General features: G+C 38.9%; 1 protein-coding gene across 2 annotated transcripts in view; it reads right to left on the reverse strand.

Moving 5' to 3' along the window:
* The window catches only part of MAP3K13 (mitogen-activated protein kinase kinase kinase 13), a 192052-nt gene that overhangs the window by 96780 nt on the left and 79453 nt on the right, over positions 1-15819 (reverse strand). Inside the window, exon 1 of one of the 2 annotated variants that reach the window (XM_025375610.1) lies at positions 15031-15277. The exons of the other annotated variant lie outside the window; for it this stretch is intronic. The gene's annotated coding sequence lies outside the window, so the exon portion shown is untranslated. Of the gene's footprint in view, positions 1-15030; positions 15278-15819 lie in introns of those variants that run through there. 2 annotated transcript variants of the gene reach the window in all.

Raw genomic sequence — 15819 nt, forward strand, 5'->3', positions numbered from 1 at the left:
TAAAAAAAAAAACAATTTAAAAAAAAAAAAAAAAAAAAAAAAAAAAAAAAAAAAAAAAGATTGGTAGAATTCAGCAGTAAAGCCACTAGTCCTGGGCTTTTCTTATTAAAAAATCTAATCAAAATGGATTGAATGTAAGACCTGAAACTACAGAACTACTAGAAAAAAATATCAAGGAAATGCTTCAGGACATGGGTCTAGGCAAAGATTTTATGGCTAAGACTTCAAAAGCACAGTAAACAAAAAATAGAAAAACAGAACTACGCTAAATTTAAAAACTTCTACTCAGCAGAGGAAACAATGAGCCAAGTGAAGGGATAACTTGTAGAATGAAAGAAAATATGTGCAAACTATTCATCCAACAAGGGACCAATATGCAGAATATACAAACAACTCAACAACAAAAAGTGATAATAATAATCCCATTACAAAGTGGGCAAGGGATCTGAATAGACATTTCTCAAAAGAAGACATAAGTAGCAAGTGGGTATATGAAAAGATGCTCAGCATCACTAACTATCAGGGAAATACAAATCAAACCACAATGAGATATCATCCAGTTAGAATGGCTATTCTCAAAAAATAACAAAAGTTGGTGAGGATGCGGTGAAAGGGAAACTCTTATACACTGTTGGTGGGAACGTCAATAAGTACAGCTATTATGGAAAACAATATGGAGGTTTCTCAAAAAACTACAAATAAAACTACCATATGATCCAGCATTCTCACTATGGGGTACTTATCTAAAGGAAAGGAAATCAGTGTATCAAAGGGATACCTGCACCCCCATGTTTACTGCAGCACTATTTACAATATCAAGATATGGAATCAACTCAATTATTCATCAATGGATAAATGGATAAAGACAATGTCACACACACACACACACACACACACACACACACACACACAGAATGGAATACTATTTAGCCATAAAAAAGAATGGAATGCAGTCATTTGCAGCAGAGGTAGAGCTGGAAGTCGTTATGTTAAGTGAAATTAGCCAGGCACATAAAGACAAATACTACATGTTCTCACTCATATGTGGGAACTAAAAAAAGTTGACCTCACGGAGGTAGGTAGTAGAACAATAGTTACCAGAAGCTGGGAAGGGTGGAGAAGAGGGGATGAAGAGAGGTTGGTTAACAGATACAAACATACTGTTATGAAGAAGGAATAAGTTTTAGTGTTTGATAGCACAGTAGGGTGACTATAGCTACAACAATTTATTGTATATTTCAAAGTAGCTAAAAGAAGATTTGAAATGTTCCTAACACAAGAAACTGATAATTGTTCAAGGTGATGGATATCCTAAATACCCTGATACAGTAACACATTATATACACGTATTAAAATATCATATGTATCCCATAAATGTGTAATTATTATTTATAATTAATTTTTTTAAAACTATTGGTATATGTCTTAGTCTCTGTGTTGCTATAAGGGAATACCTGAAACTGGGTAATTTATAAAGAAAAAAGGTTTATTTGATTCATGATTCTGCTGGCTAGAAGGCCGAGCATCTGGTGAAAGCCTCAGGTTGCTTCCACTCATGGCAGAAGGTGAAGGGGTACCAGTGTGTGCAGAAATGACACGGCAAGAAAGGAAGCAAGAGTGAGGTGGAAGGTACCGCGCTCTTTTTTAACAATCAGCTCTTGTGGGAACTAATAGAGTGAAAACCCACTCATTACCACGAGGACGGTGCCAAGCTCTTCATGAGGGATCTGCCCCCATGACCCAAACACCTCCCATTAGGCCCCACCTCCAACACTGGGGATCAAATTTCAACATGAGTTTGGAGGGGCAAACATCCAGTCTGTAGTTGTATACTACCTTCAATTTTCTTACCTGAAAAAAATTTCAATGTAACTCTAATCGTAATATACTTGACACTTTGTCTCCTGTTTCTTGTCTTTTATCACTACATCATATACAGTAGTCTTAACTTAATTTGCAGTTTCACTTTCCACAGTTTCAGTTGCCCTTGGTGGACCATGGTCCAAAAATAGATGAGTAAGATATTTTGATGAGTAACATATTGGATGAGCAAGATATTTTGAGAGAGAGAAAGAGATCATATTCACAAAGTTTTATTAGTCTATTGTTATAATTGTTCTATTTTATTATTCGTTATTGTTGCTAATCTCTTACTGTTCCTAATTTATAAATTAAACTTTATCATAGTTATGTATGTTTAGGAAAAACACCTGGTATGTATAGGGTTCGATACTATCCGCAGTTTCAGGTATCTACTGGGAGGTCTTGAACCATATCTCCCATGGATAAAAGGGGACTATTGTATATTTTTTATATTATTGCATAGATTTCATCATTATCCTTTTAAAATGGCAGCATATTGATTATTAACTACAGTTAAGTCTTGTTATTCACAATAGCTACATTCTATAAAGCCTCAGTGAGGACTGAACTAGTGAATATTCAGCCATTGCTCCTAGGGGAAGTACAGGGTTAGGTTTCTGTAAGCCTCTGGTCACAACATGCTTGTCAACTGATCAATACATAACCTTGTTTTATGTGTGCTTCTGTTTAAGGACACTTTGCATAATCTATATTGTTGATTTGTTATTATCAAACTCATGGCCAACTGCACAATAACTCATGCCTAAATGAAACTTATGCAGCACATACATTTTCTCTGTAAGGCACATCATAGTCTTCTTGGGCTCAGGGACACTAGATAGTATTTCAACACTATGCTTTAGTGCCATTTTAAACAGTGAAATCACCAACAAAAATGCAAAAAACAGGGCACTAAATAGACCTCAAGAAGGACAGTTGTTTACAATAGGAGAGCTGAAACAAGAAGGCAGAGAGCCTCATCTTGTTCGACCCCAGTTGAGAGTGTGTTATGTCAGGTGACTCAATTTTTTTGCTGTTGTGTGCATGTCTGCAAATGACTGTAAAAGCACCAGGAGTATTGATTTGGGGGTTAAAAATAGATTCTAGCTACTAGGTGAATTTGCAAATATAGTATCTGTGAATAATGAGGATTAACGAACTATATTTCCCTATTATTGAGCAGTTAAGCTATTTCTCTTTCTATTAAAAAAAAAATGCTATGATCAATACTTTATGCATGAAATTCTTCCTCTTGGCTGGACACGGTGGCTCACTCCTGTAATCCTAGCACTTTGGGAGGCCAAGGTGGGTGCATCAGTTGAGTCAGGAGTTTGAGATCAGCCTGGCCAAAATGGTGAAACTCCCTCTCTACTAAAAATACAAAAATTAGCCAAGCGTGGTAGCATGTGCCTGTAATCCCAGCTACTGGGGAGGCTGAGACAGGAGAATCAGTTGAACCCGGGAGGCGGAGGTTGCCGTGAGCTGAGATCTCGCCACTGCACAGCTGCACAGTAGCCTGGGTAACAGAGCGAGACTTCATCTCAAAAAAAAAAAAAAAAAAAAAAGCATTCTTCCTCTTTTAGGGATATTTCCCTAGGAGCTACTGGTAAAGTTAGAATTTTGATGCAGCCTGCTTCTCATAGTAGTTCTTGGAGTGCCTGCCTTATGACAGTTCTTCAGATCCTTGCTACTCACAAAATGTGGTCCTAGGACCAGCAGGGTTAGCATCACTTGGGAGCTAATTAGAAATGTTGACAAAAATCATTCCATGCCAAGTGATCAGAATTTGTTTCTTTAGCAAAATCTGCAGGTGATTTCTATGCACATTAAAAGTCTGAGAAGCTCTGCTATAAATCAAGGATTCTTGAAATTTAGCACGCATCAGCATTACCTAGCCAGCTTGTTAAAACACAGATGGCTGGGCCCCACCCTCAGCATTTCTGACTGAGAATGTCTGGGGAGTGGCCTGAGAATGAGCACTTTTTTTTTTTTTTTTTGAGATGGAGTCTCACTGTGTCACCAGGCTGTAGTGCGGTGACGTGATCTCAGCTCACTGCAACCTCTGCCTCCCAGGTTCAAGCGATTCTCCTGCCTCAGCCTCCTGAGTAGCTGGGACTGCAGGCGCGCACCACCATGCCCAGCTAATTTTTGTATTTTTAGTAGATATGGGGTTTCACCATGTTGGCCAGGATGGCCTCTATCTCTTGACCTCGTGATCCACCCGCCTTGGCTTCCCAAAATGCTGGGATTACAGATGTGAGCCACCATGCCTGGCTTGAGAATGAGCACTTCATCTGTTTTTTTTTTTTTTTTTTGGGGGGGGGGGTTTGTTTTGTTTTTGTTTTGTTTTGAGATGGAGCATCACTTTGTCACCCAGGCTGTAGGGCAATGGCGCGACCTTGGCTCACAGCAATCTCTGCCTCCCGGGTTCAAGTGATTCTCCCACTTCAGCCTTCTGAGTAGCTGGGACTAAAGGCACCCGCCATCATGCCTGGCTAATTTTTGTATTTTTAGTTGAGACAGAGTTTCACCATGTTGGCCAGGCTGGTCTTGAATTCCTCACCTCAGGTGATCCACCCGCCTCGGCCTCCCAAGGTGCTGGGATTACAGGCGAGAGCCACCACACCTGGCTGAGAATGAGCACTTCTAACAAGTTCCCAGGTGATTCTGATGGTCCTGGTCCTGGGACCACACTTTGAGAACCACAGCTTTAGCTGGTTCACGGGTAGGTCTCTTGCAGAGTTGATGTTTTTAAATTGCTAATTCATCTTTTTTGGTGAGATGGAGGGAAAAAAATAATGAATGTATAACTCATCAAAAGAAATCCTTTTCGCTGTATAGGACCAGGCTAACCAGGTAGATGGGAACTAGTCATGGTTGGCAGGGGCAGGGCAATATGAATGGGAATTGAGAAACAGAAATAGAAGAAAAAAAAACGTTGTTCTCTTGTTATTTAGACACACTCTATCGTTAAAGTATCAGAAAAATATTCTTTTTGTTTGTTTTTTGAGATGGAGTCTCTCTCTGTCAACCAGGCTGGAGTGCAGTAGCATGATCTCACTGCAACCTCTGCTTCCCGGGTTCAAGTGATTCTTGTGCCTCAGCCTCCTGAGTAGCTGGGATTACAGGCATATGCCACCACACCTGGCTAGTTTTTGTATTTTTAGCAGAGTTGGGGTTTCATCATGTTGGCCAGACTGGTCTCAAACTCCTGACTTCAAGTGAACCACCCACCTCAGCCTCCCGAAGTGCTGGAATTACAAGCGTGAGCCATCTGAAAAACATTGAGTAGTTTTTCATAAACTATATTTTATGAATTACATACAAAAGCAGGAGAATCTGAGGAATTTGGTAAAAAGTATCAAGGATACATTTTTGTTTGTTTCTACTTTTTCAGTTTCCTGTGATGAAAAATAATATACAGCTATGAAAGCACAGGTCCCAAAACAAGGCACAGAAGCTTAGCTTCCCAGTCTCTGACAAATCCTTGGCTATCACTACCCAAGAATAAACCAGAAGAGATTTCCTAGAACATGGAATCCTCAATACTATCGTTTCCTTACCCCGAAACTTCAAATGCAGCACACAGCCAATTCAAGTCCATAACTATTCATCAGTGTAAAGAATTTCTGGGTACAAGTTCTATGTATTTCAGGTAGATGAAAATGACCATTTCATATTTCTCATGAGCTTGGTGAAGCTTTAGCAGGACAGTCTCATGTAAAGGTACTCCCTTGGAGTGACTTCCTTTTCCTGGGGCGGGGGAGGGGGAAGAGGGACCTTATCTTAGGGTCCTCTTTGCTCTGCATTAATAATGAGGTTCTCTTATCACCTCTCTTTACTTTTCAGATATGGTCAAAGTCTATTAGAACCTAGTTGGCTATTCTTTGGCTATTCTTTGTTTTTAAAGCCATTCCATAGCCTATTAAATAGCAGAAAAAAGATAAAGGCTATTTATAAGAAAATTTGTGACAAAAGCAGATTGACTTTAACAAAATCTGGTATCAAAGGTGTAAGATTCAGTTAAAAGAAATCCTTATCATCAATGTAGATAACCTTTTAATCAAAGGAGAGCAGATGATGAGGAGTGAGTACTTTTCAATGTGTTATGCGGAAGCCCTGATTGGAGAAAAGAAATTATTACAGAAAATATAAAGGATTACGTGATTGTTTTTCTTTCTCCAAGAAACCTGGTCTAGTCTGTCTCTAGGTCTTTGAGAATACTTAAAAGACTAGATTAGGGCATAGCTTCGATCATTAACACAAGCAAATGTTCTATTATTTTTTCTTAGACAAACAGATGGAAGGGATTCTGCTCAAAAATGGCCAGAAAAAAGAGAAGGAAGGGGAAGGGAGAACCTGGCAAGGTCATAAAATTTCTTTGTAAATGGGCTCTTGAGCCCTAATGGCTGTAATATCAGGTGAGTGTTTCCCAGGAGTTTCTATGCTTAGCAAAAATGAAAGTGGGTCTGTAATTTAGGTCTGGAAGTAGTGGCTGGAAATATCCAAAGGTATGTTGCATCTGTTCCTTCTTAGTGTGCATACTATCTAAATTTGTTATGGGGGAGGAAATAATTGGTGAGTAATTAGTAAAATGCTTAACCTAACTTTAATCAAGAGATTATTTTCCCTGGAAAAAGCAATCATGGCTTTGCATTTTGGTGAGCTTTATCTCACTAGCCTCAATTATCCATGGTTATCCAAGCCTGCAGATAGCCTAATGTGTCCCATTAAAGGCAGGCAGGCCAGCTACTAAAAATGCAGGCACAATGCCTCAGGGTAATAAGGAGCCTTAGTGGGCTTATTTTGCAAATTGAGCTCTCTTTAGTAATGGCAACTGTGACAGCCCCCCTTTAGGACTCCAAAGAGTCTTTTTCAGTCTGAGTCCCAGATCCACTCCCTTCTGTTTAAGGTGGAAACTGCTGTCCTGGCTGCCACCTGCCTCATCAGCTTAGCCACAGTCTCTCTGGGCTCTGCTCTCCTTTTTTTCTATCATCTTTCTCCAGTCCTTCATCTTTGGCTACCTTAACCTTGAATCAATTCATTCTTTACTTCTCTGGCCTTTTGTGAATCCAGAATTTCACTAAAATGTCCTCAGAATTGCTCAATTCTACTATTACCCCAGACCAGGAATTCACAATGCAAATTAGCACACTGAAGACAATCACCATCTGTCAGCAGGACGTTCTACATTGTTTTTCCTGAAAATTTTTAAACAATTAAAATTGTACAGTTACTGCACATTCTCTTAGGGTTGCCCTGCAACACATGATTGCTTTTTGCAAGATGTTTTTACCACACTGCTACACGGATATGTATTGTTACTAAATGAAAATGCTATATGAAAATTATTATAGCTGTTAGGACTAGACATCAGGCCTCTTGGCTTGACAATTATACAAATGAAGAAGATTGTAAGAAAAATTCCAAACTGATGAAGTGAACATACAAATGAAAAGGGAATTTTCCGTTTTGTAATTTTAAAATTTACCTTTTTTTTGGGGGGGGGGGGCAAAATCTACAAATTTTAAATACCAATCCATCGACCAACTTGTTATTGGGAAAATTATGAAAAGAACAATTTTCAAAAGCTAGCAATTATCATACAGAATAATATCTTATTTTTACAAAGGCTGGTTATAATATTTATGAATTTAGTGGGTCTTCATTTTTTCAATTTAATATAGTCTTCATCCTTCATCTAGCTTCAGCTCAAGTTGGAAGACAAAAGGAGATAGTGAGAGATGGGTAGAAAGAGGCAATAGGATGAATTCTGTTAGGAGCACTAACAAAGGTCACATCAGGAAAAGGCTACAACGTACAACCAAACTGGGTTACTGGATTATCTGTAGCCATATCCCCTATTAGTCCAGATCACCAAATCACTAGTCTAATGGAAGTTTTTTTTTTTTTTTTTTGACTACAGAGAACAATGGTCAAGACAATTGACATTTATAATGGGCATGCCTAAAGGTGGTAAAGTCATAACTGATCAGGAACCTATTTCCTGCTTATAAGGAAAGTCCGTGGGCAAATCTGAAGGTGATTTAATCTATAATGTATCACCTAGATGTCTCTATCTGAAACAATTCTGACACTTTCTCCTCCTCTCCAGTTGTAGCAGCATGCCATGGAGGCTAAATTTCTGTAAAAATACTGTGAAAGCGCTGGGCTTGTAATCCCAGCACTTTGGGCAGCCGAGGCTGGCAGATCACGTGAGGTCAGGAGTTCGAGACCAGCCTGGTCAACATGGTGAAACCTGTCTCTACTAAAAAATAAAAAAATTAACTGGGCATGGTGGTGCATGCCTGTAATCCCAGCTACTCAGGAGGCTGTGGCAGGAGAGTCGCTTGAACCCAGGAGACAGAGGTTGCAGTGAGCTGGGATCACGCCACTGCACTCCAGCCTGGGCAACAGGAGCAAAACTCCATCTTGAGAAAACAAAAAACAAAAAAATACTGTGAAAGAATTGGAATAAAAGTACATTTTAACCAGATTGCCTTAGAAATTGTCACTTGCTTATTTAATGTTGTTAATTAACATCCAGGTTCCAAGAATCTTACAATGGTAATGTTAAAAAGAACATTTGAGATCACTAAGAACAATTTCTTCATCTCTCATGTTAAAACCAAAACTGAGGAAAATTTTTTAAAAAGCTAAATGGGTAATTGCTTTGCTAAGGATGACCTGGTAAGGATGACCTGATTGCTACATAGACTCCTACAGTCTTAGTCCAATTCTTTTTCCATTGCATCCATCCTCGTGCCTTGCAGTAGGTAAAGAGAAAACATGTGGATTTTATCCATTTTAGTATAAGAATCTTCTAGATAAAGAAGGCAGGTAAATGGATGAATGATAAACCTCTTTATTAAAAACTTTACTATACACCAAGGGTTCAATTCAACCTCTGTTCAAGGTGGTGAGTGTGAAACTCCGGCTAAAGTGTTTTCAAAAGTAAAAGAAATTTAAATGTTTTCAATATTGCCTACATTGGTGGTTCTCTGCCCAATTCATCTGAGAAGCAGAACACATCCCCCCCATTAACTATGCCTTACTATGCAGTGATTCTCCGTGGTGATATTATGGGAGGGCACACATTCGCATCCACACACTTACGTATGAGGATCTATTCTAATAGAGAAGCATGCAAGGTTAAAAGAGTTCTCCACCCAACAGAAACATCACTAATCTCCCCAACATGGCACTTATACAATAAAGTTAATACTGAATATTCACTTTGACTTTTAGGACTTAGAAGAAACTCTCTTTACATCTCACGGTGCCTGACTAGGTCAATCACTGACCCCTTTGTTTGATGGTTCACCATCTCCTTGAGGAATCAATATCCGCACATAAACAATACAATGCAAAAGTCCCATTTTAAATTTACCACACTGCCAGCACGCTCTATTCCCCCTCCCATCTTTATTTTTCTCCTTAACATTTATCACTGTCTAAACATAATTTACTTACTTACTGTTCATCTCCTTTCATTAGATTAAAATAAGTTCCAAGAGGGCAACAATTTTTGTCTGTTTTATTCACTGCTGCGTACCTAATACTTAGGACACATAATAAATGCTCAATCAATATTGTTGATTAAATGGATAGAAAAATGATGACAGCACCTTTACACTTGCTAATTCTACTAGGTTCTTTTTTTTTTTGAGATGGAGTTTCACTCTTGCTGCCCAGGCTGGAGTGCAGTGGTGCAATCTCGGTTCACTGCAACCTCTGCCTCCTGGGTTCAAGTGATTCTCCTGTCTCAGCCTCCCAAGTAGCTGGGATTACTGGCATGCACCACCATGCCTGGCTAATTTTTTTGTATTTTTAGTAGAGATGGGGTTTCTCCATGTTGGTCAGGCTGGTCTCGAACTCCTGACCTCAGGTGATCCGCCCGCCTTGGCCTCTCAAAGTGTTGGGATTACAGGCGTGAGCCACCACGCCTGGAAGTTCATCTTTTCTATCATTCCCTTCAATCATTCTCTCATGCCCAATATATTGGACCGCCACCCTCTTAGGGCGTTTTCTGCTGGCTACATCTAGGGAGAGTACAGCCTGTCTGGGCTCCATGGTTATTATGTGATAATCCTCATTTACCTCCACCTTCTTACTCCCACTGCATGTGCTGTGCCAACACTTAACCCTATATAACCCCTAACATCTAACTTACCTTACTCTTTGCCCATTCCAGAGCGGTGCTACAGAAGATTTTAAACTCATGCTGGACTGGACCAAGAGCAGTTCATGGCAAAACTTAATGTTCACAATCCATGGTAAACAGAAGAAAGAGCACAGAATGAGGAATCAGAGCTGGGTTTGAGAATTGGATATGACATACACTACCTGGTGTCTTTGGTTGAGTCAATGACCTATCTGAGTCTTTTTTTTCCTCATCTGTACAGTGGGAATAATACTACCTACTTCATATCATGAAGATTACATTTAATTAATTAATTTTTTGAGACAGGGTCTATTCTGTCACACAGGCTGGAGTGCAGTGGCACAATCAAGGCTCACTGCACCCTCTGCCTCCCGGGTTCAAGCAATTCTCATGCCTCAGCCTCCTGAGTAACTGGGACTACAGGCGTGCCACCACATGCAGCTAATTTTTGTAGACCCAGGGTTTTGCCATGTTGCCCAGGATGGATGAAGATTATATTTTAATAAAATAATGTATCTAAAAGCTCCCAACAGGTTTATAGCCATGTAGGCTGGGCACAGCAGCTCACGTCTATAATTACAACATTTTGGAAGGCCAAGGCAGAAGGATCAGTTGAGCACAGGAGTTTGAGACCAGTCTGGGCGACATAGGGAGACCTCATCTCTATAAAAAATTTAAAAAACAGCCAGCCATAGTGGCATGTGTCTGTGGTCCCAGGTACTCGGAGCCTAAGGTGGGAAGACAGCTTGAGCCCAGGAGGCTGAGGCTGCAGTGAGCCGTGATCAAGCCACTATATTCCAGTCTGGGTAACAGAGGGAAACCTTGTTTAAAAAAATTAAAAAAATTTACAGACACGTAAAAAGTGCTTAATAAATGTTAGCTCCTCCTCTTTAACAATTCCATTAACTTCCAATGATACCCTCACTCTTTGAGTGATTAACAAGAAAACTCAAGCTTTCTGGTATGAATCTTCTCAATTTTCCTCTCTTCCCTCCTTTTCATATCAGAATTCTGTTTTCACTCATTTTCTCGCCTGATTCTGAAAGTCTGTCTCTCTTCTAAGACCCTGCATGTCAATAGTTTGAAGCCTGGCTGCACATTAGAATCAGCTGGGGAGCTTTTTAAAAAGACATCAGCACTGGGTCCCACCATAAACCAATTAAATGTAAATCTCTGGAGGTGGGAGCATAGCATCAGTATTTTTTTTTTAAGTTCCCTGGTAGGGTGTCAAGACTATTTAATGGGGAAACTAATAGTCTTTTAAACAAATATTACTCAAACAACTGGATATCCAGATTCAAAAGAATAAAGTTGAACTCCTTCTCAAATCACTCAAAATGAATCATAGATCTAAATGTGGAGTTAAAACTATAAAACTCTTAGAAGAAAACATAGAAGTAAATCTTTATGACCTTGAGTCAGGCAAAGCCGACTTAGATATGACACCAAAAGCATAAACAAAAGAAAATAAACACTAAACTTCATCAAAATTAAAAATTTTTATACCACAAACAATATTATCAAGAAAGTGAAGGCAACCTATGGAATGAGAGAAAATATTTGCAAAGTATGTATCTGATAAAGAGCTTGTGTCCAGAATAAATAAAGGACACTTACAAGTCAAGAATAAAAGATAATCTAATTTTTAATGTGGACAATGTGTCTAAATAGATATTTTTCCAAAGAAGATATACAGATGGCCAATAAGCACATGAAAAGATCCTTGACATCATTAGTTATTAGGGAAATATAAACCAAAACCACAATGAGATTCCACTTCAAACTTGTTAAGATGGTTCTAATCAAAAAGATAGATAATAACAAGTGTTGAAGAGGATGTGCTGAAACTGGACTCTCATATGTTGCTGATGGGAACGTAAAATGGTGCAGCCACTTTGGAAAACAATTTGGCATCTCCTGAAAATGTTAAACATATAGTAATCATAATGAGCCAGCAGTTCCTGTCCCAGGTGTATACCCAAGAGAAATTAAAACAAATTCACACAAAAATATGTACACAAATGTTCATAGACGCATTATTTCTAATAGTCAAAAAAGCAGAAACCCAAATATCTATCAACTGATGAATGGATAAGTAAAATATGGTGCACTGTAATATTATTTGGCAATAAAAAGAAAAGCACTGATATAGGCTACAACATGGATAAACTTTGAAAACATTATGCTAAGTGAAATAAGCTAGTTACAAAAGAGCATGTACTGTATGATTTCATTTATATGAAATATCCAGACTGAGCAAAGCTATATATAGAGAAAGCAGATTGGCGGTTGCCTAGGGCTGGGGGGTGAAGAGAAATGAGGAGTGACTGCTAATGGGTATGTGGTTTCTTTTTGTGATAATGAAAATGTACTAAAATTGACTGTGATGATGATTGTACAACTCTGTGAACATACTAAAAACCATTAAATAGGAAAAAAGAAAAGAGAAAGGGAAAGGAAGGAAGGGAGGGAGGGAGGGAGGGAGGGAGGAGGGGAGGGGAGGAGAGGTGAGTGGAGGCTGTGGGTGAGGGAGGGGAAAAAGGTTCCAAAGGTAATTCTAATACTGAAGTTTATTTCTGGCATTTTACTTTCTAGATTCCTTCAGAGCAAAGACTGCATTTTCTCAATTTTTTTTCTCCCTCATATTCTTACAGAATAATAGCAGAGAACAAGGGTGTGGTATTTTTTGAATTTTATTTTTTTATTTTTTTTTAAGCAACAAAGTGTTCTTGGGGAATGTTCTTTATTTTAATCAAAATTGCAAGATCAGGCTGCCACCTGGCAGAATTGGTCATCTTGGTTATCTTGAATTATTTGAGCTCGCCAAGCAATTAATTCAGCTGAAGCACATAGAAAGAGGATAGGCACACAGTGCAAACCAAACTGACCGGTTTTGTCATCCGAAGTATGGTTGTTCTGTCATCTACCAGTGGATGTGGCCTCTGGCCCTTAGGAACCATTCTTTTGACAGTTCCCCAGGACATGGCTCTGGTTTGACTGACTTTGTTTACTAAATAAATTAATTCCTACTTCTGGAGTAGCTTCAATTTTTAAACAGAAAGCCATCTATTGACAGTCACTGATACACAGGATTTTATTGTTTGATATTAAACAATTAAGAGTTATTGTTTTTTTCCCTACAAGTACACTATACATGAAGATAAATATAATGTAGAATACAGTCACTAGGAGTGGGGGGAGAGGAGGATTCTATATCTGCTCTGTGCCTTAAAGGAACAGTTTTACTTTAGTAAATCCAAAGTACATACAGTATTTCTTTCACAGAAATTAGGCTCTTTTTTGGCAAAATGTGCATCAAAGACTTTTTTTAAGATGAGTTGGATTATGTAAACAACATTTAAAAAATATCCCAAGAATTTGATCTTTCGAGCTAGTAGACTTCAATAATTTAAAATTACTTGGAAATTGCTACTTTCAACAAACTCGCTGAAGGTATACACAAAAGGAAAATGCTGAAATAAGTCAAGGTGTTTACAAATATTGTGTCTAAAATGTTATCTCATTTGTTAAACACAGCAAATAAAAAATAGTAAAATATGAAACCACAATTGTCTGAGTATAGGACAAAGATCTGATTTAGAATCAGGCAGAGGTTCTCCCTCTATTACTCCAGCAAGTTCAAATGTACTCAGAAATACAAAACGATTGACGGTAATATCAAGATGAGAAACAAAAGACAATGTTACATCCTCGGGTATGATAAGTTTGAAATTAGATGAGTTTACAGTTGGAAATTCATTAAGAACAACAATTCAAAACATATTATAGCCATAATTTAGAAGTCTTGCTTCACGAGAAAAGATAATGGAAAAATCTAAAAATTAAGTATTGATTTTACAAGGTAAACATGACAGCCTAGACTATAAGAAATATCAGGCATTTTGCTTTCTCACCAAAAAGAACACCTGGGTACATGCTGCAGACAGGCATATAAATTGCTCAAAGTGAAGCAGTTGGAAAATGCTGTCAGATTATTCGGGTTGAGGAGCTGCCCCAGGGGCAGAACATGTCACAGTGTCACATCCCTCTTCTTTACTCTCACAACTTTCACCAGAATAAACCAGACCCTTGGAAAACAAATTCAATTACAAATACTAACTTTTTGTTAAAACTGCAGTAGCAAACTATCAAACCAGCTTCACACTTAGAACATGTCAGAACTTTTCCATGTTTCCCCAACACAGTGGAATAAACTATTTTCAGCTAATAAGTTCATCTTAGGAAAACACTCGTGTGCATTTCTATGCAATATAATTGTGGAACATACATAACCACTTCTTAGTTTTCATTAGAGGATATTGAAAAACTCAGGTGTAAGGATAATTCCCCCTTTCCCTCTAATGCAGCTTTTTAGGTTTTTGACACTATAAATAAAGTGTAGAGAGTGACATAAAGAAGAGCTATGAATATATATAAATACACCACTATGGCTCCCGTCATAAGAGCTTTTGAAAAATGGTTGAACAAGTATTCATCTTCCCCAAATTGCAATCGCAAGATACTGACTGTTACACAATATGAAACAAAGGCAAGGTGAAGGGTGAGGAACCGCAGAAAGAACGGCCGCAAGGAAGACTAGTGCCCCGCAGGATAGAACCTGCTCTGTCTTGCGGGCCCCGCTTTTCTCAGCACCTTTCTGGTGTTCTGGGCTTTTCCGCTAATACCATCCACATCACCTCTCAGAGAAATAAATCTCCCTTTAAGGAAAGCCAAGCAGGCATCCGAGGTAACGTGCAGAACCGTAAATGAAAAATGTCCACGTCTAGCAGGCAGACAAGCAAAGGAAAACCAGCTGTCAGTTTCAGAGGCTCCTAGCTGTAACGGGGTTTCGGGTTTCTCTCCGCCTCTGTCTCTCTGTCTCTCTCTCTCACGGTGTTGCCCTCAATAATATCAGCTTTCTAATCACCTCAAATCACAAACACATTCTCTGTCCTTGTGAAATAAATGCTGATGAAACAGGAAAAACAGAGAGCAATACTCACAACAACGAAGAATTCCTACACATGCTGTTCCATTTTCTTGCTTTGAAAAGATGTAAGGTTAATTTTAAAAGCCTTGCAGAACTGGAAAAATAAAGGGGAGGGGGATTCCACCCACACAATCCTCCAGCCCACCGCAAAGGAGCCCAAAGGCTTGCTGACGTCACAGATTCATGAATGGATGTAAATTGGGCTGGTTTAGGATTCCGCACAGACTTCGCTGTGGTGTGTGCCATGAAAAAAAAGAGGGGCGGGTCCAGAGTAGGCCTGGCCAATAGGCTTCAGGCAGACATGGCCTTCCTTCTTTTAGAAGGAATCTGGTCACAGAATAAACAGAGCCCGCCAATCAGGCATCTGCCACTGCCTTAAGACAGACTGGCAGCTTGAGAGTGTGTTTGTGTGTGTGTGTGCGCGCGCGTGTGTGTGTATGTGTGTTTCAAGCTGTGATAGTCATAAAAAATTATTATTGCTATTGAATGAAGGAATCAAAATAGAATTTCGGTGGAATCAAGGCTAACAGAAATGCATATAGAAGAAATCCCATCTTTTATTCATTAGAATTCTTTTCTTCAACCCTTTTCTTACTGCTCAGCAATATGCCTGATGCGATAAAAACAAATCAAAGTCAGGAAAACCATTTCTAAAACTAGCAGACTAGTGGACATGTATGCCCTGCCCACCACGACTTGTAAAAGCAAAATTGTCAGGAAGAATGCATGGGAACAATAGTAACTAAGAAAACAGGCATATGGAAAATAATATTGCATGAATGTAGCTGTTTTGTACAGCAGT

Source organism: Theropithecus gelada, chromosome 2, assembly GCF_003255815.1.
Source record: "Theropithecus gelada isolate Dixy chromosome 2, Tgel_1.0, whole genome shotgun sequence".
Lineage (NCBI taxonomy): Eukaryota > Metazoa > Chordata > Mammalia > Primates > Cercopithecidae > Theropithecus > Theropithecus gelada.